The sequence below is a fragment of the Lissotriton vulgaris genome, chromosome 3_1 (genome assembly GCF_964263255.1).
Source record: "Lissotriton vulgaris chromosome 3_1, aLisVul1.2, whole genome shotgun sequence".
NCBI lineage: Eukaryota > Metazoa > Chordata > Amphibia > Caudata > Salamandridae > Lissotriton > Lissotriton vulgaris.
In genome coordinates, this window is record NC_141689.1 from 722,346,181 (window position 1) to 722,371,216 (window position 25,036).

At 45.1% G+C, this 25,036-nt stretch overlaps 1 protein-coding gene across 1 annotated transcript in view; it reads left to right on the forward strand.

Moving 5' to 3' along the window:
• The window catches only part of TRIM36 (tripartite motif containing 36), a 589,030-nt gene that overhangs the window by 173,952 nt on the left and 390,042 nt on the right, over positions 1-25,036 (forward strand). The window lies entirely within an intron of this gene.

The following is a 25,036-nucleotide window of genomic DNA, read 5'->3' on the forward strand; positions in this document are numbered from 1 at the left end:
GGGAAACAAAGTTGTCTTGTTTATGCGGTTGTCAGAAACTAATCCCTTCTTCTGAATTCGATGAAAGTTTCTAGTGACCTCTGAGCTAGCTGGCACTCACAATTAAGTCTAATATATTTGATAGAGACCTAGTAGACCTCAGTCCTACGTCTAATCTATAGGATATATTATCTCCAATGTGCAGAGCCTGTTGGGAATATAGGAACTACACTACAGTCGCAAGTTCCTATTCTGGGAATTCGTTAATTGGATAATGCTTGCTTTAAACATCTATATGTGATCTGGTTTGCCCTTGCATGACAAAAGAAAAATGCAGATTTTTCAGATCTTGATAACAACTTATGCCATTGACTTCCACGTGTCTGGATGTTGTCCATGTGAGTTACTGGGGATTACAAGTTAAACCCCTGGAATAGGGGATAAATGTAGGGCTCATTTTATTATGCATTTTCCCAGATTCCAGGGATTTTAATACTGATAATTTACCACCTGCTGGTCTGTGTTTTTGGATTAGGCGGGTACCTCATCTGGAGAGACTGGAATCTCTGAAGGTAGCATTGTCATTGTCCCCCATAATATTGGAGGAAACAAACGGGGACTGTATTGTGTCTCTGCTGCAGCCCCCTGCACGCTTTCACAATTGCCTCTTTTTGTGAGTGCGTATGTGCACTGGTAAAACCAGGTCATGTTTTTGGTTATATTTAGTACAGAAACAACAGACCGCTTAGAGTTGGTACTGTGTGTTATGTAAAGATTAAATTTTTTTATATGGCACTTATTGGCACGGGTCCTCAATTCTAAGTGCTGTACATAATACATGTTACTAGATTATGAATTTAATGGTAATTTTAAGAAACTCAGTTACTGATCTTGGAAGGATGATCAAATTCATCATTTTCAGATCGCCACATTTCAGTAGTGACCTTTAACCCACCCTGAACTCTTGTAAATTCAAATATACATTCACATCTGTATACACATTGATAAACAAAACACTGCTTCCAACCTCATCCGTCCCACCGTACCTCTCCCGTAACCAAGTTAAGAAATGACAAACTAGTTTTCCTAATTAATTGATGTTTCTAGTGTCTGGCTGTGAATGTCTCTCTGGGTTGCTTTTCCCCTTTAAAACCTACTCAGAAAGAAACATTCACTGCTGTGATTACAGAGTAGGCTGGGGACATAATTTTGTAAGCTGTGCCCAGCAGGAACCACGGCCTGTAAAGTGGTAAGAGTTCCTTTTATAGCCATTGCAGTTATATTTTTTATTTCTGTTGATGTTGCGCCGCTTTACATAGATGTATCACCACATTCCTTTTAACTATGCTTTAACCTGCTCTGTGTTTCTAAATTGGTTTTATCAACAGGATTTTCTTGAGCTGTGTCATTCGAATTTTGATGTTTCACTGGAAACAGTTCATTTAGTTAGGTATTTGTATGCTTACTATGGAAGCAAAACTTTGGGGGCCTTGTTTAGCTATATTGCACACAAGGTACATGTTCTTTAAGCAAAGGTGAGAAGGAGTTTGCAGAAGGGCATACTGTAGAGAAGATGATATTCAGTGAAGGTTGATGAAGAGAAAAGAGTTAAGTTAGAAGAAGAGGATGATGCAAATTTATGAGTGCATTCTTGACTTAGTTTCGATTCAGCAAAGAAAAGCAAAATGTGTATGGTACAGGAAAAGAGACAAAATGTAACTTCAGAGAATTAAATTGGACCGAGCGGAAGGAAAGTTATGTAGCAAATACTGGACCGTAGCTCATTATTAAGGGGATCTATTATGCTTATGGGAGCACTGCTTATTTTAAACTGCCCCATAACGGGGAGGGTAGCTGCTATTTAGGCATAGTGTTTCCTTGTGTCTAACACTAGGAAGATATATATGAAAAGAGTAATAAAATTGCGAGGAGAGCGAGGGCAAGTCGTAGTGATGGGCAAGTGAGAGAGGATATATTTGAAAGTTGGCTACCCATGTTGACAAATTGGCTATAAACACAACAGGAGCCTTAAAAAGCATTACTAATGAGCTGTAAGATCTATGGTTATGCAAAACAGGCTAGCTTTAGATATATTAAAGAAGAGGATGAAGTCTACTGCAGGTTAAAAGTTCAGCAATGCTGCGCAAATATGTCTGAAAATAGTAATCAGATTCACAGGTATGTCTCTAACATCACACAGAAGTTAAAGGTTCTTGAAGAAACAGGTTCTTGGGAATCAGCTGGTTCCTGGTTTAGCAAAATTGGAAAGGGTTTTTTTTAAAGACTTTTGAGGGTTTGTAACCTAGGCGAGGGCATATTAAGCTGGATAGTAACCCTTATGATAATTATTTGAATGCGCTTATTGTTTTAAAAGGAAAGAGAACTGACCCAACAGAGGACGAGAATTAACTCTAAAGATTCATTTTTTGAAAAAAAATTGATTGTTAGATAACTATCAGGGGAGAATTGAGGGTGTGTTACTAATCAAATCAAGAAATTAATATAATTCATAATGAATGTGCAAGCTTTAACTAAAATAAAAAGTTTAATATGCAAAAATGTGTAGTAGGCCATCGATTTACTGTACTAGGCCTCAAATGGCTAAAGTAACATAGCTTGTAAAGCTGACTTGACTAGAAAGGTTAAACGTGCTTTAAAGGTTTCTTTCCTGACTTTTCCATGAACATGTTTTTTTTATAATAAATAATAGTTTCAGAAAGGTTTTTATATATTTCTGCAGAATGTCTCTATTTACCCACGTATCACTGTTAACACGATTCGTTTTGAGCGTTTAATGAGGTAATGAAGAAGCGTGTATATAAAATACAGCATTTAAACTGAACTTGACCTCTTAAATTCCTAGTTTCATTCCCAAAGGATGGCATTGTGCAAAACGTCTTCTTTTAAAATATAGATGTTGCAGCACTTACATAGATCGTTGTTGGAAATGAATAAAATGTACTACATTAAAGGGTAGTAGACCTGATTGCAAAAGTGATCTACATGAGCAAAAATAACATTGCTGTCTTTGGTCTATAGGAAACGGCGGGGCGGAGGGCCATACCGATCGCTCAGGTATGGGAGGGCTTCCTGAGAGCATTCACCAGAGCTTGCCACGATAAAGGGATATTGTAAGGAGATGGCTCCTCCCCAGTGGACAAGGGGGGGTCAGGTCCAAATCACAGACTGAGTGGCGAGAGAGGGGAGTATCGGGAGCCACGCATATATGGACATGAAATACCACCCCAGCGACCCACCGCCCACCCACACGACCTACCCCCCCCCCCCCCACTGATCAGCGGAGCCCACATATACCCTCGACCCCACAGATGCGCCCACACCCGAGTCCCAGAGCCACTACACATCGCCGATGCCTCCTCCCCCGAGCACACTCAGGGCCAGCACCCCGCAAGTCTACCACACCCGAAGAGGCCTAGGCAGAACCAATGCTGCAGCACCCCCCCCCACCCCCTTACTCCGAGATCGGACTCTTTACACCCTCACCTACTCTCCTGTTTTCCCCAGTTTGAATTGGTGGCGTTCACGGCACAGGACACCCCCCAGTTGTCCACGCCGGATCTACCTTTCCCACCTACACCTCTCACTTTCGACACACGGCGACGACACACAGGAGTGCAGCTCGCATACAAGCCACGACCGCAAACTTCTGCCTCACGGAGGCGGACTACTAAACCTCCTAGCCGGCCACGGTACATGTGCAGGTTGCTTGGAACCGGGCCCGGCTGGTTATTCACACTACTGAGAGACAACTTGCTACGTCACCAACCAGTGGGTCGCGAGCACCGGGGGCGCGGCTGGCCATCAGGCTGCCCGCCCTGACGGGTGAGGTCTGGCACCATAGCAAGGCGAACAGAGCGCATTACACTGTATAGAAGCAATGGAGCGAATGATTTGGTGAATGTAGGGACCGCCCCAAGGTAACGGATGATATTTATTAACAGTGAGTGCATTTATTGGTTTTCTAAAGTCGCCAACGTTCACATTGATGATGTAAGAACTATTCCAATTGTTGTTTCCCCTTTGAATTACGCGCACAAGAAATGTAACTGTATGCCACGTGTACCAATAAAACAGATTTAAAAAAAAAATAAAAAAATAAATTGCTGTCTTTGGTCTATTGTAATTTGGCGTACAGAGGAGGTAACCTGTTCCCATGAAAGCATTGAACGCTGATTTGAGACGGAAGAAACATGTTACAAAGCTTCAGAATGTGAGGTCTATAATAATGCGTTTTCATAGAGTAGCTTAACTCCACTTTTCCAGCCCACTTTTTGCTAAGCGCTATTCCACGTTGCTCTGAGACTCTATTGAGTTTTTTAACCTCTCTTTATAAGAAGTTCTGCTTTGAATTATTTTTGATCTATTGAGCTAACTTTATTGCTATAGCTTTATGGTTTCTCTCATTCTCTCTAACTAGAACTCTTTATGGGTTCTGACTAAATCCTTTTACCCGATTCTTAGAACAGGGATTCTTTCCTTTATGGAACGTACCTAATGCATTTTATTGTGATTTTTGCTAATTGATTTAAAAAAAGATTCTAAGTACTAAATTGATGAATTTAACTTGTAATCACATAAAGATGAGTTACTATAAAGAGTTTAACAATATAACCCTTTAACTCATACCCAAAATTGATTAAAAGTAGAATAGTGATTATAAATTTATGGGATGCATTGTTCCTGATCTTCTCTAAAACAATGGCAAAGATCCATGAGAATGACCAATATAGAGCGGGAATTAGCCAGTGTGATGGTAAACAGAGATTCTTTTTTACTGAAAACTGATTCCCACTCCAGCAAATTCGGCAGCAGGAGGACTGTTTATGTTACGATATGAGCTACAAATAATAACCCCAAGCTAGAGTAATGCCCAAGCCTCATTGCACAAACCCCAGAATTTGAAGACTGACAAGGTGTGATTTTGAAGGCCTTCGCTGTATTGAAGTTGTGAGTAATAATAGGGTTATGCATTGTGATTATTAATGTGCTTTTCATAAAGTATTTGTGTACACATGCTGAATAAAATTGGTGAGGTTTATGTGCTTATTGTGAAGAAGTTGAGGGTATTCTTTTACACGATTCTTGTAGTAAGGATTCTTTCCTTTATGGAATGAGTCTAATGCATTACAATCTCGAATTTTGCGAATTGGTTTTATATTGATTTCCAATTGGATTCTAATGACTAAATTGATTAATTTAACTCGTAATATAATACAGATGATTTACTAAAAGATTTGAATAAAACCCTTTAACTCAAACCCAGCTGTCTTTATTGACTTAAAATAGAATTGTGATGCATTGCTCCTGATCTTCTCTAAAACAATGGCAAAGAGCCCTACAACTGGCCAATATAATGTGAGAATTAGTCTATGTGATAACAAACTGACTCCAGCAGGTGTCAGATTTCTTATGTTGAAGAGAAAACAGAACGAAAAATGTCCTAGTAAACATGAAGGAAAGTTTCAATTCTATCAAGGACTCTGAGGCAAAGACTATGCTCTGCTTTCTTTATTTTCCAGAATCAGCAGTATTCAACATAAATACAAAAAAACTATCTTTCCCATGGAACCTCGGAAAAGGTCAACAACAGAGGTGAACCAATAGGCAGTGTCAGGCATCCTGCAAGGCACCGGGCTGCTGGGATACGTCCTCTTTCTTGTCTGTGACCATCTGACCTTTATCGAATTCCATAAGTCCATATTAGCAGGCTCGGACCCTGCAAGAAGCCAGAAGTTACGGAGATGAACCTGAACTTTCAAACCTTGGAATCTTGTATAACATCCCATTCATGGACAGCATAACATTAGGATACGGTCATATGTGATGTTCAATCAGAACTCCTGTGTAACTAACTACAACATTGCACAGAATCCGAAAAAAACCGGTGCTCATACTTATCCCATACGAAGAGGCAGGACACTTCCAGGCCTATATGTTCGTGTCAATGGGCGGGAGTAATGACTGATACTCTAAGGAAAGCAACTCTTGGGGAAAAACAGCCAATCTTTAACGAATAACAAGTCTGTTTGGCGCATGACACCTCTAATTCCCAATATCAATAGTTACCAAAATGAAGAGACAGGCGCTGGCAACTGGAAGGCAAGAAAAGGTTTATTACTCTCAAGAGGAGACCATGTCAACTGCAGACACCGGGATGTCTTCAGGGAAGTGATCTGCTGGCAACTGCTTTGGCTTTTCCTTTTATACAGTTCTGGCACAATGTATTTGTTTCATTTATCTAGGTTACAAGCTTGGAGTCTCCGCCCCGGGCAGGTTGTCACACAAGCCCACCATTATTTTATAAACATGGTTACACAAGCCCAACATTAATTCTCCTCCCACCCAGGTAAAAACAGACAATTTAATCTTGCAGCTGGACCTTGCTTCAGGGTCTAAAACATGTGAGACCGGCCAGATCTAAGAGTCCATTCTGTTGATAAAAACAGGTCCCATTGTTGGCAAAAACAAGTCTTGCTGTGTGCAGTGCAATAAACCATGTTTGCAAGAGTCTGTTTGGTATTTGGTACCTGTTTGTGTAGGAGTGTCCATGAGTTTGCCTGTAAACAGAGATGAGAGGAAAAACGAACTTGTGGCAGCAGGTGGTGTTGATGTTTGTCGTGGCAATAGTTTATAGCCCCTAACTCACATACCAGGTTGGTCAGAGGGAGGTTAGTGTGGGCAAGGTGAAACAAAGGTGATCAACGGAATACAAAATGGCTGCGGTCGGTAATGTAATGTGTGTGTCTTGTAAAGCGCACTGCTACTCGGAGGCGTCCTGGCGCTATAGACCGCTGGGGAACCCGTCCTGGCTTTCCCTGTGAGATGTTCCCTCCTGGGTATCTCCAAAGTGAAACCAGGCATCCCCGGCGTTTGTGGGGGGGCCGTTGTGGAGATGAGGCAAGCTAATGCCCAGATTTGCCGAGTGTGATCCCTGGTTAGAGTAGGCACCGAGGCGAGAATTATCGAGTCCGCTGACCCTGGTTCACGACCCTGCCGCGTCGGGAATTGAACCCTGGTCCCGGGCTGTCCTCTGCTTCCGGGTCTGCCGCCTCTAACCAGTGAGCCACACCACTCCATTCGGTCAGAATGACTGCAGTTTATGTGCACGTAGGAACTTCCATCAGACAAGATGGCACAGATAATGTTCATGATTGTTGTTTTGCTTTTAACAGTCGCCCCTTTGAACATAACTAGCCACCTTGTCAGTCTATTTCGATCTCCATAATGTCCTGTATCTCTTGTTCATACATTACTCTCATTTTTGTTAGCTGAGTGTCCATAGTCTTAGGGCGCAGGGAACTTATGCACAGAGAACACAAAGGTGGTATACAGTGTACACCCAAACAACAACCACATATTGCCAATACTGGGACCAAGAGAAGCATTGTTATTTTCCAACCCCAGTCCTTCAAGATGCCCCTAAGCCAACTTCCAATTGTCCAAGTCTCTGATCCTTGATGAATTTCTGAAGACAGTCTGTGGAGATGTTCGATTGCTTCATAGACAGAGGGTGAATTATCAGGGATGTATATCCAGCAACTGGCACCGATGATGCGACATGCTCCTCCACGATCCGCTAGTACCACGTCCAGGACCATGCGGTTTTGAAGCGCCACCAGACGGACCGCTTAAAGCTCGGCAGTGTTGTTGAGGAGGATCCAAGCTGTGACGTTCAGGGCGGTTTCTACTGCTTGAGACAGATGTCTGATGGCTCGGCTGTTTGCCATCGGACCCCATAGCGGGATGAGCCCTTTTGCTGCATCGAGGAACTGTGATGCAGCAGAGTCTGCTTGATCAGTGTCTTTGGAACGTTTTTCTCGATGGTGCTCTGCAGGGGCTATGTAGGTTGGTGGCAAAACAAAGGCTATGTAGCACGTGCCTCCCCAGTTTCTTGGGAGCCAGGTGTAGGCTTTGGTTCCACAGACAAAGTACACATTGGGTGATGCAACAAGCACTGGATGGTTGGCAGTGTTCAAAGTCTTTTTCTTTCCAGTGTCTTTTTATAGCGAGCCATCACTGGTAAGCTTCCATTGTTCTTCTCCTTTCGTTGACACCAGTGGCGGCTGCTGGAATTTGAAAGTGGTAGGGCGTAAGAGCAATGAATGAAGTATAGTGCGTGTGAGAGAAGCAAGCACACATCACCTCAAGGTAGTTTTAAGTGGCGGTTGGCAGGAATTCCCCTTACTCTTTCAGGATGTACTTTATTTTAGCTGTTGGCAGTCACTTGTGCACACTGATTCGCCATGAGTGTTAGTAAAAAAATGACTACCCTTTCACACCATTTCATATATTTTGAAAGGATGAGCTGACTGACCCTGCAGGGATTCAGGTTTTGCTCAGCAATATTTTTACCAGTTTCCATTTCACGTCAGTTAAACATAGGTGCACTGGTATTCACGAGTCCTCAACTCATCAGAATGTACGACCGAGCGCTTCACCTGGGTGTGTGTCTGACTGGAAAGCAGCGGACAGCAAGAAAGTGCGCGGTTTGCACCTTCTTGACAGAGTGGCATGGGCCGACGAGACTAATCCCCACAGGAATGTCACGTGTAATAATATTCCTCAGACCCTCACAAATTCCCTGCTTAAGCCCATCTGTACACACACTGTAAAATTGTCAGGATTGCTTGAGCTGGCTGGGCACCCACAGGGGCATTATCAATCCTGCTAACAGCGCTCGCTCGCGCAGAGAAACTGGCTGCAGCCCGCTCAGAGTAAAACTGGACATTATTGGGAGCTGGGGTTACAGAACAGTGGACTTGAACTGAACTGCACAGCGCGATAGCAGGCACCTTCTTAGATAACAAAAGATAGCTTATCCTGGAATGTGTGATGTAATAAAGCCGTATTTTCTCAGCCCTCGTATTTTTCACATTCACATTTCTTGAAGCCTTTCAGTACAACTTTCGTTACTGCACACACACCATCATCCTGACCTGTGGCATTTCTGTTTCTCACAAGGTGGCAGTGTCTTGACTTCTCCCCCCGCACATGCCACGAAGTAAATAAAATAAATATAAAAGTCAATAAACTTACTTACCTATACCTTCCCGCCTTCAAGTTCCGACTCCAGACTCGCCATCCTGTTCCTGTCCTTGAATTTCCCATGGTGCTCGTCGTCACGGAGGAAGGCTGCAGGCAGCCTCCCTCCCCTCCACCACAGCCCAGCGCTGGGATAGGTTCGGCCGGCAGCCCCAACCCCACGTGATTTCTCTGTATGCTGCAGCATACAGAGAGCAGGGAGAGTGGGAGGGGTTACTCGAGGGCAGGGGGGAGCGGCTTTCTTAATACAGTTAATACTGTCTGTTTGGACAGCCTCTGTGAGGCTGTCCAAACAGACAGTATTAACTGTATTAAGAAAGCCGCTCCCCCCTGCCCTCGAGTAACCCCTCCCACTCTCGCAACCAGGAACTTCATCTTTCTCTCGTGCGAGAGGGCAGAAACAAATGGTAGTTCTCTACTATTTGTTTCTGCCTTCTCGCACGGAGAGAAAGCAGTGGGGCGGCGCCCAAACGCCCCCATGGAGGATCCGCCTCTGGTTGACACTGTTGAGCACCGACGGTGGAGCTATGCGTCCAGCTCTGATCCATATTCCACGTTGTAGAGCGTGGCCATTCTTTGCTCACGGACCACAGTCCTTTTTGCCCTGTTCTCTAACTAATCTATCATAGGCACCTTAGACAGGGTACCCACACTCTTATTCTTTATCCATAAAGTCCATCCCTATTACCCTATTCTATCTGTGCGCTGTGTTTCTTCATCAAGTCAATTTCAAAACTCCATATGAAAAAGGCAGGGCGTGCTTTGGAAGGTCGAAGGAAGAGAGGGCAGAGTGGGGTCAGATCTGAAATGGACCAAGGGAGGCAGAAATTTCACGCAAGTGGGCCCATCAATTAGGCTATATGGGCTGGGACTTCTGGCACATGTTTTAATTAAAAGGTTGGGGCTTCTGGACAGCCCTTCTTTCTTTCATTTTCCATGTTGGGAATGGTGCCTCATCCAGCATCTCTTTGCTCTGTGGCTCCACCTTGGTCGAGGTCATGGGTTTTCCGCGATCTGCAGCCAGGCTCTGAGTCACGTCCGGCCCCTCTCCTCCGATGACTGCATGACATCTTTAAATAAGTACAAAACGATTTTTAGAGATCTGGCAGGGGGAAGACGTTTACACCATTCAATTTCTCTCCCAAACCCTAAGTAGCTGGGGAAACTTTCATCGGCTACTCAAAATGACGATAGGGTGGGTACTTTTGAATCCTCGCATCGGCGTCTACTAACTCCTAAATCATTACTCTGGTGCAGGTCTGCAAGCATTTCTTTCGAATTTCCACCATCATTTTTATCCTTGGCCTTCATTCCTTTTTCATTCACAATTGTGGCAAGAAATCCAATATCTATCATTTACATGGTCTGTCAAATTAAAACCGGCTCCTCCGGCAGAGACTCGTCATTCTAAACTAAATCCTGTGGAGCTATATTTTTCTTCAAGGTCTGCTAATTACAAAAAGTGTGATGGGCTATTATCATGGGCATACAGGTACCCTTTCTGGCTATTGTTTACCATAGAGTACACAGGCTAAGCATTGTTCCATCCTATCGATGCTCCCTTCTTTCAGCTAAACGTTTTGGTTTCAGTACTCGTTCAGCAGGGCTTACTACAACATTCCTTTGGTTCGAATCATTTTCATAAACATTATTCTACTTTTCGGCACACTTTACAACCTAGCTCCTTCAACAGTTAATGAGGGACTTGCGATGTCCATACAACTTATATCTAGGGTGACCGGAATCTTAAAGTAAAAACAACTAGGGACATTTCACAAAATTGGTAGAAGGACTACGATCTTACTTCAAGCTACGAGTGCGTTCCTTAGCAGAGAGCTACAGAACGATCTGTAAGAATTTACATACATTGCAAATTTTAAACCTGGCAGCTTGCTTGTCAATGAAATCTTTTCTGGAAACAACGGCTAACTTCTATCAGGCTTAGTCAATTCTTATTTTTTTTTAAACAGGGACATGAGCTACATTTCTTAAAATTTTCTGGGACAGCTGGTACCAAACTGGGACCATTCTGGAAAAACGGGGACGTTTTGGTCACTCTACTTATGTGCAATGGGCAGAATAATATGAACGATGAAGGTTGTGTCACTAAGGCACTAAAACAAAAAGCCACTGACATTTAGTTCCCTTATAAAGGCCAGATTAGGGGACATCAGTCGTCTCACCTGTCCTTTCTTTCTCAGCCAATTAAGTTCCATCAATTTACAGAAAGGAGAGGTAGTAATAGGTCAAAATATGATATTTTGTTTCTGTCAATTTGTTCACTGTCTTGTTTAAAGCCAATTGGGCGAGTACTGGTGAGGTACAGCGTTGTTATTTATTCAAAAGTGAGCTCTCAGAGAGAGAGCGTCGTACACAACAATAGGCTATTCAGTACACGCATAACAGAGCGAGAGAGAGAGCGTGTACAATAATAGGGTATTCAGTACATATGCAACATTGAACAGTACAGGTCGGTTTACAAATAAAACACACAAGCCGAGGGAAAACATAAATGCATAGTTTTCGTACACACAAATACCGAATAAGGCGTGACAGTGCATGCATCAAGTACAAAAATCCGAAGACAAAACACAGTTGTTTTGGACAATAAAAGGACTATCTCATGCATATTGCATATTCTCAGTACACTACTTAATTTATTCTGGGGTCAGGCTCCTTCTTTCCTAATAGTCGACAATTTTTAGCTGGTGGCCTATTTTGAAAATACTTACTCCCTTTTAATTGGTCGGACACTAGCCGAGTCGTACTTATACTCACGGTGGGGTCCCCCAACATCTAGCAACGATGATTCAAGCTGAGGTAAAGGAGGGATGTCAGTCGGACGTGTGACGGTACATTTCTTATTTTTCTATGTGGATGGAAGAAGAAGGGGTAAATCTAAAACATGACCATATCTCTCATTTCTGAGTGGAGGAAGATTTGGATGAGCCCTAACTCAGGGGACTCTTCATTTCTCTATTTGGTCAGCTCACAGGCGCGCATTACTTTGGTCGCACATTTGTGATATGGGTTGGAGTCAGGCTCAATGTACTGCAATAATACTTCAAGCTCCTGATGTAGGCTACCCTCCCATTCGCTGGCTTTAGAGAGAGACTCGTTTCGAAGTAAAGAATGTGCTATATTTAAAAAAACGCTAATCGTTTTTTGCATGTAGGTACCACGTTTAGGCCTATTTTTCTCATTCCATTAACTGCTCGATCAGTACCTCAGTCGTACAAAAAGCATTCTCTTATCGACTCAGGCGTACACGACACATACGCATTCACATCATGCAAATCAGGGCGTGCACACGCATTCATAACCAGGCGTGCGCGACACATACGCATTCATACCATACAAATCAGGAAACACACGCATTCATACCATACAAATCAGGACACACACGCATTCATACCATACAATTTTTCACGTTCCCAGAGATAGCCTCTGCATAAAACATACCATCTCACAGTACTGGCCTATTATCAGCGTGGAACACAGTGCGTTTAGGCCTTTTCCATTCTTCAGCTGAAACTCCGATGTAACCTACAGAAAAAAAGAGGGGGAGGATGCAGCATTCAAAGCACATCAGCGCGCATTATAAGGAAAATATTTTTACTTACCATATACCTGACTTATCTCTTGGGATGCAGTCCATGGCCAAGAACTGTTAGTGCGGCAAAGATAACCAATGATAGGATGCTCACTACATAGATCGTCCGAGTGCGGTATTACAGACCGAGTGTAGGAAAAGGTCAGGGACCAGAGGTACTCAGTATAAGGTGAGGGGAGGGGGATGGATCAATGTTCTCATTGAAGAAAACGATCTACAGTGGCCTGGGGCCATTCCTATTCGTTGAACAGGGAAACTATAGGAGGTAGCGAGTTTAGCTGGGTGTATTCACGCTTTCAATGGTATGCATTTTTGCTTCACTGTAAGACCACTAACAGACTTGTCTAATGTCTGCATGGAGATCAGTTTTGCGGGCGGGTGGAGGACACAGCGCAGGATGACGCAGGAGCACAGTTGTGCCAGAAAATCGCAGATTCGTAATTGCCGAGGCTGGCAGACCTATTCATGGGGTCCATAAACACGGACTAGGCCATGCCTGAAATGCTTGTGCAAGGCATACCAATCTATAACACACAAAAGAAACTTTCCCTTTCTAAAAACCGAAAATATGCATTTGTGCCCGACTGCTAAAATCCAGTGCCTAGAAATGCCTTTCATATATAATCTAAACACATGACCGCTGCGTTTAGGAGGTTACGAGAGGTTAAAACACAGCGGGACTTTCCTAAAATGTTCATTCTAATCATATGACTTGTGCAAGGACATCAAAGGCTAACATTTAAAACAAGCTTTCTTGCGATGTTTTTCGAGCCCTGGCTTTGGCCATGCAGGCAAATAGGTTCTAAGGAAGATTTTTTTCTCCTTTTTACTTAATACATTTATAACTTACTCCTGCCTAATGTTAGACTGGATGTCATTCCTTTGGTGAGGCTTTGGAGCATTTGAAATACTCTTCTGAAACACGTGGTGTGTAAAACAAAGATTACGATGTTTAGGACTCCAAGGACCAGAATGCACTTGAGGATCATAGCTAACAAATTTCGAGCTAATGTACTTCTTTGGGAACCTTACAACAAAAAAATTCCTAATTTGAAAAATGCACGCTTTTGCTTCTCCGAGGGAGCTGCTAAGAAAAGAGGTTCGATCTACTGTCCTCTTCATCGATATATCTAAATATCAGGATCTTTACCAATTGTTTACGTTGTAAGAGTGTAAAATACAACAGATCTTGACCATTGTTTTGACATTGCTTCTGTGTACTGTATCCTTTTTAACTTTTTATAAATCGAGTAATTTTTATTTTACTGGCCATTTAAATTAGAGTTCCTTCTTTGCGTATTTGTTCCTCAATGAGTCATACATTATGGGACAAATACCATACTTTTTGTTCAACAAACAATTCATGCTAAAACAACCATTTTCCAACAACTTCAGAAAAAACAGGCATGATGGATATTGGTCAAAAGAATCTCTCAAATAATCCTAAATTCAGACAAGTAGTCTGCATTACCTGTCCTTTACTATTTGCAAATATTAACCATTATTCAAAAACTACCAAACAATCAATATTTATGTTGCTAATGAACAAGTTACTTACCTTCGGTAACGCTTTTTCTGGTAGATACAATATCTGCCTGTGGATTCCTCACCTTGTGAATATCCCCTTGCGTCAGCAACATTCGGAAATTCTTTTTGTAGCTTCGCGCCGACGTGGACGTCACAGAGACACGGCTCCGCTCGCGACTCCGCTGACGTCACCGACGCCTATAATAGGCCCACGCCGGCGTGATGACATCAGTTCCGCCCTTTTTTCCGTGCCTGCGAGGCACACGGACGGACCGATGACAGTAGAAATGTACACAATATACACAGTATAGAAATAAAAGTAACACACACAGTGTGAAGTAAATCAGACCCCCCAGGATATAGCGGCATGGATTCGCAAATTTAGCGGCACAAATATGGAAATTTAGCGGCACAAATATGGAAATTTAGCGGCATTTTAGCGGCACTTTTATTTACTCATAAGCATTCATTTTCAGCCTTAAATCAATGGAAACTGTTTTAGCAGAGTATTCCACTTTGATTAGGCAATCTGGAATGGCTAATTCTCACTGTAAGAACTTTTTCAGAGAGAAGCCTCCAGAGAACCAGCAGCACCATACTGCATCAGGTATCCAGCCACTGGGAATAAAGGTGGCATTCCACTTTTAACAATGCCCCATGAAGAGAGGATTTTTCATCTGAAAAAGTGCCAAAGTCCCATTTTGTGCTGGGAATTATAAAAAAAAAGTCAACATTTTTCTTCAGTAAAGTAACAAAACCCATTTCTGAAGAACGACTTAGAAACTTTTTAGAACTTTTTTACTTTCAGACTTTCACCTGGACCAATTCACTGGTGTATATGACTCGGGCTGAAAATACACTTTGGTCTGAGTCTACTGTGACCACTGACTTACATGGGGCACTTTATTTTTCTTGGCACTTGTTCACTATAATTCTTTAAAAATTCATGTCTCCATTTCCCATTGCTGTGTTTTTGTTGTTTTGAGCTTATATCACTCATATTTGTTTTTCTTTAGCTTAAAATCGGTTGTGGAGTTTTATTGTATTTTGTAGGACTTATTCTTCTTTTTTGCACTGCTTCAATACTCTTCACATTGTCTTTGATTTACGCCTGTCCGTTTTGCATCATGTTGTTAGGGATTAAGCCTAAGTTTATTTAATTTAAGTAACATCTAGCAGGTGGTGACCTTATCCTTTGTGGTTGTCCACTTGTTCACTACAAATAATAATTCACTTTCGTACAAGTATGCAGAAAATTCAGCCCATTTGCGTATAACACCCACAGAAGCTTGTAGATGGTGGGTTATTGCAATGCTGATCCCCAGGTCCGTCATCACAGGTTTTTTTAAAGCAAAATGACTGCCTGTGTTGGAACTATGGTTGGGAAAATGAGAGAAAGTTCATTTTCTGGAGAATATATATTTATGAGACCTAAGCATAAAAGAAGGTTGAAAAAGTTTTGGCGGCGGTTCGGAATCTATAATAGAAATACAGAAAAGAAAAACACATAAGTCATTAATTACCGATTCAATAGTATTTTAGATGATTGATAATTATCAATTTGAGAAGCCTATTTAATTAATCCCTATTTAACACTAAATACATTTTAATGTACATATCTGTCATTCTTTTTTCTTTGTGTCCTTTCTAGAACGCCTAGTAATGAAAAGAGAGTAATCATGATACACACAGAGAGTATGTGCGCACTTCTATGATTCACTGGAACCCATAAAAACGTATGCAATTAACTGCAAACCTTGCATGAGGGCCTCTGTGTGTACGTCCTTTTCACTAATCCTACTGTCATTCGGCCTCAATACTGCAATCACCTAAACCCCCTTAACCACCTCAGAAAGAGAAACGAGGCCGCTGCCAGGAAAGACTGAACTCCGGTCCCAAAGTACTGTATGTGAGATCCACTGGGCAAACTGATTCAAATATCATAATGTTTGACCTTGATTGCTTTAATCATCCTGCACTGAACTTACCTATAACATTTCAGCTACCACTGTTTTAACTGTAGCCATCAGTTTCCCTGATGCAAGTACATCAGGTTCTGCCCCACCACGGGGGAGGGGGGCTGAAGCCCTTTTACCCAACAGGGAGGTGCCGCCTGGTCTGCATAGTGTCCTCGCATCAGCAGGGCGCTGCCATCACGTTTTAATGGAGGCCTGTAATGACAAGTCATCTCAAGTCCGAGAGTCTTTCTCACCACCTGGGGTTAGTTTGAAAGAACAAAGCGAGGCCAATCACTTATCTGTCCGGGGGGTGGCCCGAATCTGAAAGACATTTATCCAAACCCCTGTTTGAGCGTTGATGACGGCTCTCTCTGCTGCTGGGAATTAAACAAGTTGGATTCATTGCTTTCAACTTGCTATTAAGCGCCCGATTCGCAAACGTTGTTTCTCCTCACAGAACAATCCTTTTGAATCGTGCCAACAGCGCCGCAATCCGCTCCCCACTAATCAGCTCAAAAACTGACTGTCTGTGTGCGTCCCTCCCGGGAAGCTGCTGACACACACGAGCAGCGGGGGGCGGCGCAGAGCTAATAAAAGGCATTGTTTGATTGTTTGTTTTGCTGTCTCCCGATAGAGACACTTTTTTGTAAAATATCGCGGCCAATATGGGTATTATCGCGGCCATTGCGGTAATCTGCCGATTTCGCGATTTTTTCGTGAATCGCGATAAACTGGAGGGTCTGGTAAATGCAATAAAACATTTTACAATAAAACAATCCATTAAAGATACTCTGGCAAAGAAGAGTGGACAACGGGGAGGCGGGTGGGTCAGTGAGGAATCCACAGGCAGATATTGTATCTACCAGAAAAAGCGTTACCAAAGGCAAGTAACTTGTTCTTCTGATAGATACATCTGCCGTGTGGATTCCTCACCTTGTGAATAGAGTCCCACAGCAGTCCCCACTCCCGGAGGAGGGTGTTCACTCTTCTAGACCAGGAAATCCTGAAGAACAGAGCGCGCAAAGTGACCGTCCCTCCTCACTTCGGTATCCAAGCAGTAATGCTTCGCGAAAGTGTGGAGGGAAGACCAGGTTGCCGCCCTACAAATGTCCTCCACAGGAACACCTCTAGCCAATGCAGAGGTCGAAGACTTAGCCCTAGTCGAATGAGCTCTTATGCCCTCTGGTGGTTCCTTACCGGCCAAAGAGTAGCAGATCTTAATGCAGAGGACGATCCATCTCGACAAAGTCCTCTTCTGAATCGCTCTTCCCTTCTTGCAGCCAGCAAAGCCAATAAAGAGCTGGTCATCCATGCGACAGTCTCTAGTTCTGTCCAAATAAAAAGACACCGCCCTCTTGGGGTCAAGACGGTGTAATCTCTCCTCCTCCTTTGAAGGGTGAGGGGGAGGATAAAAGGAAGGAAGGGTGACGGATTGACCAAGGTGGAAAGAAGTCACCACCTTCGGCAGAAAAGCAGCCCTGGTCCTAAGAACCATTCGATCAGCATGAACGGACAGGAATGGGGGCTTGGAACTAAGAGCTTGAAGCTCACTAACCCTCCTTGCCGAGGTTATTGCAACGAGGAAAACAGTCTTGAAAGTCAGGAGCCTCATGGGACATTTATGAAGAGGCTCAAAAGGAGCACCCATTAAAAATGTCAGAACTAGATTCAAATCCCACTGAGGCACAATAAAAGGGATAGGAGGGAACTTATTAGTGAGGCCCTTCAAAAACCTCAAAACTATAGGAGATTTAAACAGAGAGGGCTGGTCAGGCAAACAGATAAACGCCGACAGCGCTGACAGATAACCCTTCACCGTGGCAACAGCAAGACCCTGCTGTGCAAGAGAAAGGGCAAACTGGAGAACATCAGATAAATGGGCCCTCAAAGGGTCTATGGACTTCTCCCTGCACCAAATAACAAACTTCGACCACCTATAAGAATAGATGGACTTAGTGGAGTCACGCCTGGCTGACAAAATGACATCCACCACATCGTGAGGGAGAGAAAAAGAAATCAGGTTGCCCAGTTCAATCTCCAGGCATGAAGGTGTAAGGTCTGGAGGTGGGGGTGTAGAACCTGCCCCTCCAACTGAGAGAGGAGATCTGCCCTGTGAGGGAGACGGAGCGGTGGGTGAGAGGAGAGGTGGAGAAGGTCTGAGTACCACACCCTTCTTGGCCAATCCGGGGCAATCAATATGACTCGGGCCCGGTCTTGGCGAATTTTCCTCAGAACCCGAGGAATCAAGGGTATGGGAGGAAACGCGTAAAGGAGTTGCGAGCTCCAACTCAACTGAAACGCGTCCCCCAAGGCTCCCTGCATCGGAAACTGGAGGCTGCAGAATGAAAGGCAGTGAGCATTCTCGTGAGTGGCGAACAGGTCCACCCGAGGAGTCCCCCACATCCGATGGATGGAGCCTCCACTCGTGATCGGCAGAGAACTGCCGACTGAGACGGTCTGCACAAACGTTCAGAACTCCGGCCAGATGATTTGCCATCAGACAAATCTGATGGTCCTGAACCCAGGACCAGAGACGCAGAGCCTCTCTGCAGAGACACTGCGACCCTACTCCTCCCTGTTTGTTGATGTACAACATCGCGGTCGTGTTGTCCGTCAGGACTTGAACTGACAGCCCGCGAAGGGAAGGGAGGAAAGCCTTGAGCGCCAGACGTATTGCCCGCAATTCCAGAAGGTTGATGTGAAGCAACCTTTCCTCTGGAGACCAAAGACCTTTGACCTCCAGGTCCCCCAAATGAGCACCCCACCCGAGGGTGGACGCGTCCGCTATTACTGTGGCCACCGATGGAGGAATCTGAAAAGGCTTCCCTTGAGACAGATTGCCTTCCACACTCCACCAAGACAGATCCGCTGCAGTTTCTCTGGAGATCTTCACTGACTCCCTGAGATCTCTGTTGTGCTGATACCACTGCCTGCGGAGGCACCACTGGAGTACCCTCATGTGCCAGCGTGCATGGTTGACCAACAGGATGCATGAAGCCATCAGACCGAGCAGGAGAAGGACCTTCAGGACTGGAACAACCGCTCCAGGGTAAAACAAAGGAATCATCTCCTGAATGTCGCGAATCCTTTGAGGGGGAGGGAATGCGCGGCATACAGTAGTGTCCAGTACCGCACCTATGAACAGGTTGCGCTGTGAGGGCACCAGGTGAGACTTGGGTACATTTATCGAAAAACCCAACCTGTGCAACAACTGAGTTGTCTCTTGCAGATGATGGAGCACCTTCTCCGGCGACTCCGCTTTGATCAGCCAGTCGTCTAGATACGGAAACACATGTATCCCCGTTCTTCTGAGATGAGCTGCCACCACCGCCATCACCTTGGTGAAGACTCGAGGCGCAGTAGTAAGTCCAAACGGAAGGACCACAAACTGGTAGTGTTGTGAACCATCCGTAAAACGGAGATACTTTCTGTGCGACTTCAGGATGGGAATATGAAAATACGCATCCTGCAAGTCGATCGACACCATCCAGTCTTCTTCCAGCAGCGCTTGAAGAACCTGCGCAAGAGTGAGCATCTTGAACTTTTCCTGTTTCAGGTAAAGGTTCAAGATCCTGAGATCCAGGATTGGCCGAAGCCTGCCATCTTTCTTGGGTTTCAGGAAATACCGGGAGTAGCACCCCTGACCCCTCTCCTGCTCTGGAACCACCTCTATTGCACCTTTTTTTAAAAGAGCCAGGACTTCTTCCTGCAGGCGAAGCAGGTGGTCCTCCGAACAATAACCCTGGCAAGGAGGGTAATTGGGAGGGAATTCCTGGAAAGGAAGTGCATACCCATTCCCTACAAGATTGAGAACCCAAAGATCCGATGTAATTAATTCCCAATCTTGTAGGAAATGAGTAAGCCGACCCCCCACTGGGCCCACATGATCCGGAATGGCGGATCTAGGGCTGCTTTGCTGCGTTGGCCGGGGGTTGGGAAGGAGAGGAGGAGGAGGATTGACGACCTCTAGGGCGGGATCTTTGTCTGCCCCTGTACGACTTGTACAGCGTATTCTGTTGCTTCTGAGGCTGCTGCTGGGAAGGTCTGTAAGAGCGAAAGGAAGATCTTCCGAACCCCCTGAAGCGTTTACCAGTAGTTCCTCTGGACTGAAGACCCAAGGACTTTGCAGTGGCCCTACTGTCCTTAAAACGTTCCAAGGCAGCATCAGCCTTCTTGCCAAACAATCCTGAGCCATCAAAAGGCAAGTCCAACAAAGCAGACTGGACGTCCGCAGAGAACTCCGATGACTTAAGCCAGGCAGCCCTCCTGGTGGCCACAGATGACCCTTGCCACTGAATCAGCAGTGTCCAGGCCACTCTGAATCACCTGTCTCGCAGCTGCTTGAGTGTCTGAAATCACCTCCTGAAAATCCTTCCGGTCATCTTCAGGAATTTTCGGAACTAGCTGCTTGACAGAATCCATCAAGGCATGGATATACCTCCCCATCAGGCACGTTGCGTTGGTTGACTTTAACGCCATACTGGCTGAAGAGAAGACCTTCCTGGCACCCTGATCTTGCTTTCTGGATTCTTTGTCCCCAGGAACCTGTGGGAAAGCTCCAGCAGATTTTTTACAGCAAGCAGCCTGCACCACCAAACTCTCAGGCAAGGGATGAATTGATAAAAACGCAGGGTCCTCAGGTGCCACTCTGTATCTCCTTGCAACTGTTCTTGAAACTGCAGGAGCAGACAAAGGCTTCTTCCAAACCTCATAGATGGGCTCAGTCAAGGCCTCGTTGAAGGGTAACACAGGCTCAACTACTGACGAGGGAGAATGAAGAACCTCAGTCAAGATGTTAGGCTTATAGTCAGCAGTAGGAAGAGTAATATTCAACAGACTCGCTGCTTTTTTTTATAACAGTGTGATAAGGTACCACATCCTTTGATGGCACATTTGAAACTGAAGCCAACTCCCACTCAGGTGACAGTTCAAGCCCATGGCCTCACACCAATCTTCAAAAGGATCCTCAGAATCCCGTAACTCCCCTTCTTCAGTATCCGAGTATAGATACCTTTCCTCTTCCAGAAGTCTCTGAGCCTTTCTCCGAGACCTTTCCTTCACAGCCGAAGCCAACGGGTTCGGAATCGACTCCGACGGCACCGGAGCCGGCGTCGAACCCGACGTTGGACGAGGCTTCTCAGCACGAGGTCGGACAGAATCCTGCCTCGGAGTTGTAGGCATCGGCGTCGATGTGACTGGCGTCGACGGAGTCGGCGTCGAGCGCTTCGGCGTCGACGACACCGGAGGTGTCGGAAAATGCCAATGCGGTGGTATAGCCGGCATAAAAGGCATGAAGGGCGCAGGGGCGTAAGCCTTGGGAACACCCAAGTTGAAAGCCATAGGACCCGTGGGACCAACAGGTGCACCAGACGGGAACATTGCCCTAGAATAGACACCAAACATGGCGTTCAAGAACTGAGATGGATCCTGACCTGGAGCTGGAAACTCAGGATATGGTTCTCTGGGTCGTTCCTGAGGAGGTGGAGTCGAAACGACGTCGACCTCTTCAACGAGTCCTGGAACCGGGGTCGACGAACCCGCAGGCACCGGAACCTCGACTTCACCAGCCCCCTGCTCCTCACCTTCATCCTCCTGACCAGAAGGATTGGATGGAACTGGAGAATGGACCTGCTCCTGTGATTCGGGTGAACCTGGTTGTGAAGCCTCACCAACAGAGACATGCTCTGACTCCGAAACCACCACCTCTTTACTCAGAAGCTTGACCTGGGACTTCGGTCTCGAACCAGAGTCTTTTCCGGAGTGATGACGTGACTCATGGCTCCTCTTCTTGTGCTTCTTCCTCGAAGACTTCGAAGCGTGAGCTGAAGACGACTCCGAGCGTGACCTCGATCGAGACCTCGACCTCGACCGACGAGTTCGAGACTTCGAAGATTTCTTATCCTTCTTACTCTTAAGCTTAGCCACAAGGAGCTTCGCCTCTCTTTCTCTTAGCGCCTTCGAAGTCATCTTCTTGCAGCAAGGACAGTCCTCGACGTCATGGTCGGAGCTTAAACACCAGACACAGCAATCATGAGGATCGGTGATAGACATAGTCTTGCCACATTCGCCGCAAGCCTTAAAACCAGTCTTCTTCGACGACATCTCGAAGAATATAAAGTTAAACAGAATAACAGGTTAATAGTAACAAAGTTACTGTAAAGCTACAGTACGATCCCTGAAAACCGTTAGCGTTGACGACGCGGAAAGAAGGGAACTGATGTCATCACGCCGGCGTGGGCCTATTATAGGCGTCGGTGGAGTCGCGAGCGGAGCCGTGTCTCTGTGACGTCCACGCGAAGCTACAAAAAGAATTTCCGAATGTTGCTGACGCAAGGGGATATTCACAAGGTGAGGAATCCACACGGCAGATATATCTATCAGAATCCATATTTCTCGTGAAGGACTATTCCTGGCGTTTCCATTTTAGCGGGGTCAAAAGATCCCATCAGTGGCCTACTGATTTACTCGATTTTTCCTTTTTATTAGGGGTGCCTTCCGGTGGAGCCGGATGACTGACCTCTAATAAACGTTCCGGGTTGAACCAATTACCAATCAGTGGGAAGAAGATAGGCATGACGTATAATCGGACAAATGAAGATCTCAAATAATGGTGGACAAAGGTCCGCACTACCTATCCTTCCCTACCTGCAAAAATCAAAAAGAACCAAATATCCTAAGAACCAAAGAACCAATATTTCGAGTAGCAAAAGAGGCTAAACGAACTAATCAATGAGTAATACTAGTATTTTCCGAACCAAACAATCAATCAAACAATTGAATAGTCGTGTATCACAACCTTACCCGGATCACGTAGACAGTTCTTCGCCTTCCCTTTCCAGCGCCCGAGCGTTCTCTTACTCCAATTTTACCGCAGCACTCCTGTGGGATCAGAGTCAGGACCGCAGGTCAGTCGAGAGAGGTCCATTCGGAACCGGTAAAGTTCAGATTGATCGGCAGCCAGACGAGGGTCCTCTCAAGGCAGGTTAACTTCCAACCGTTTAGATGTTCACTCAGTCGTTAGGACCTCTCTACCTGGACCCGCATGTCTCTGATGGGCGCCACGTTGGGACGCCAATTGTGGAAAAACAGCCAATCTTTAACGAATAACAAGACTGTTTGGCGTATGACACCTCTACTTCCCAATATCAATAGTTACCAAAATGAAGAGACAGGCGCTGGTAACTGGAAGGCAAGAAAAAGGTTTATTACTCTCAAGAGGAGACCATGTCAACCGCAGACACCGGGATGTCTTCAGGGAAGTGATCTGCTGGCAACTGCTTTGGCTCTTCCTTTTATACAGTTCTGGCACCATTTATTTGTTTCATTATCTAGGTTACAAGCTTGGAGTCTCCGCCCCGGCCAGGTTGTCACACAAGCCCACCATTGTTTTATCAACATGGTTACACAAGCCCAACATTAATTCTCCTCCCACCCAGGTCAAAACAAACAACTTATTCTTGCAGCTGGACCTTGCTTCAGGGTCTAAAACATGCGAGACCTGGATCTTAGAGTCCGTTCTGTTGATAAAAACAGGTCCCATTGTTGGCAAAAACAAGTTTTGCTGTGTGCAGTGCAATAAACCATGTTTGCAAGAGTATGTTTGGTATTTGGAACCTGTTTGTGTAGGAGTGTCCATGGGTTTGCCTGTAAACAGAGATGAGAGAAAAAAACGAGTTTGTAGCAGCAGGTGGTGTTGATGTTTGTCGTGGCAATAGTTTATAGCCCCTAAGTCACATACCAGGTTGGTCAGAGGGAGGTTAGTGTGGGCAAGGTGAAACAAAGGTGATCAACGGAATACAAAATGGCTGCGGTCGGTCAGAATGACTGCAGTTTATGTGCACGTAGGAACTTCCATCAGACAAGATGGCGCAGATAATGTTCATGATTGTCGTTTTGCTTTTAACACTCTGGGCGGGAATAATCCTCGCCTCCGAGTCATTAATAGAATTGAAACTTTCCTTCATGCTTACTAGGAATTGTTTCATTCTATGGCAGGACCGTAGGCGAGGATTATGCTTTTTCAAAGCTTGTCAACAACCAGGGAGGCCATATCCACAACTGGTTTGAAATAGAATCTCTTGAACGTGGAATCCGAGGACCAGTTTGCGGCATTAATTATATCCTCGAGGCGAGCCACGAGGGAAAGGGCTTTGGAGGCCAGTGCTCCTCGGACCGAGTGTGCACCGAAGTGCGACATATCAACCTGCCTCCTGCATGACCCATCTGATCCATCTTGCTATGGTGGGAGAAGAAACTGAGTAGAGAGGACGAAAGGAGGCCCATTATTCTGGTGACCTGCTGGAGGTTAATGGTAGTCCTGGGCAGGGCCCTCCTGAGATCCCAACGGATCTTCGAAAGCTTTCTGGATGGTAAACTCAAGAGTTTTGCTGACGGAGTCTATGACAAACCCCAGGAACGTTGTTTGTCTTTGCGGTGTGAGGAGGGACTTCTTTGTGTTGATAATGAAGCCATGGCTGTGCAACAAAGCCACAGTTGTCTGCAGTTGGCTTGTTAACAGCGCAGCGATGGGGACAGAGCCAAAAAAAAGGAGATGGTCACGGTATATGATGAGGTGGAAGCTCCGAACTCTGAGGTACTCTATCATGGGTTTGAGCACCTTGGTTAAGCATCAAGGTGCGGAAGACAGACTGAAAGGGAGGGTGGTGAACTTGTAAACCTGCCCTTTCTACTGAAACTCTAGAAACCGGTGGTGCGGAGAAACAAATCAGAACCGCCAGGTAAGTGTCCTTTATGTCTAGGTGCACCATCCAGTAGTTCGGGCGCAGGAAGTTGCGCAGCAGGTGGATCCCCTCCATTTAGAAATGGCAGTACACCAACAGCAATTGGTTGATAACCGGGCGCTGACCTCCATCGGTTTGGTCCACCAAAGAAATGT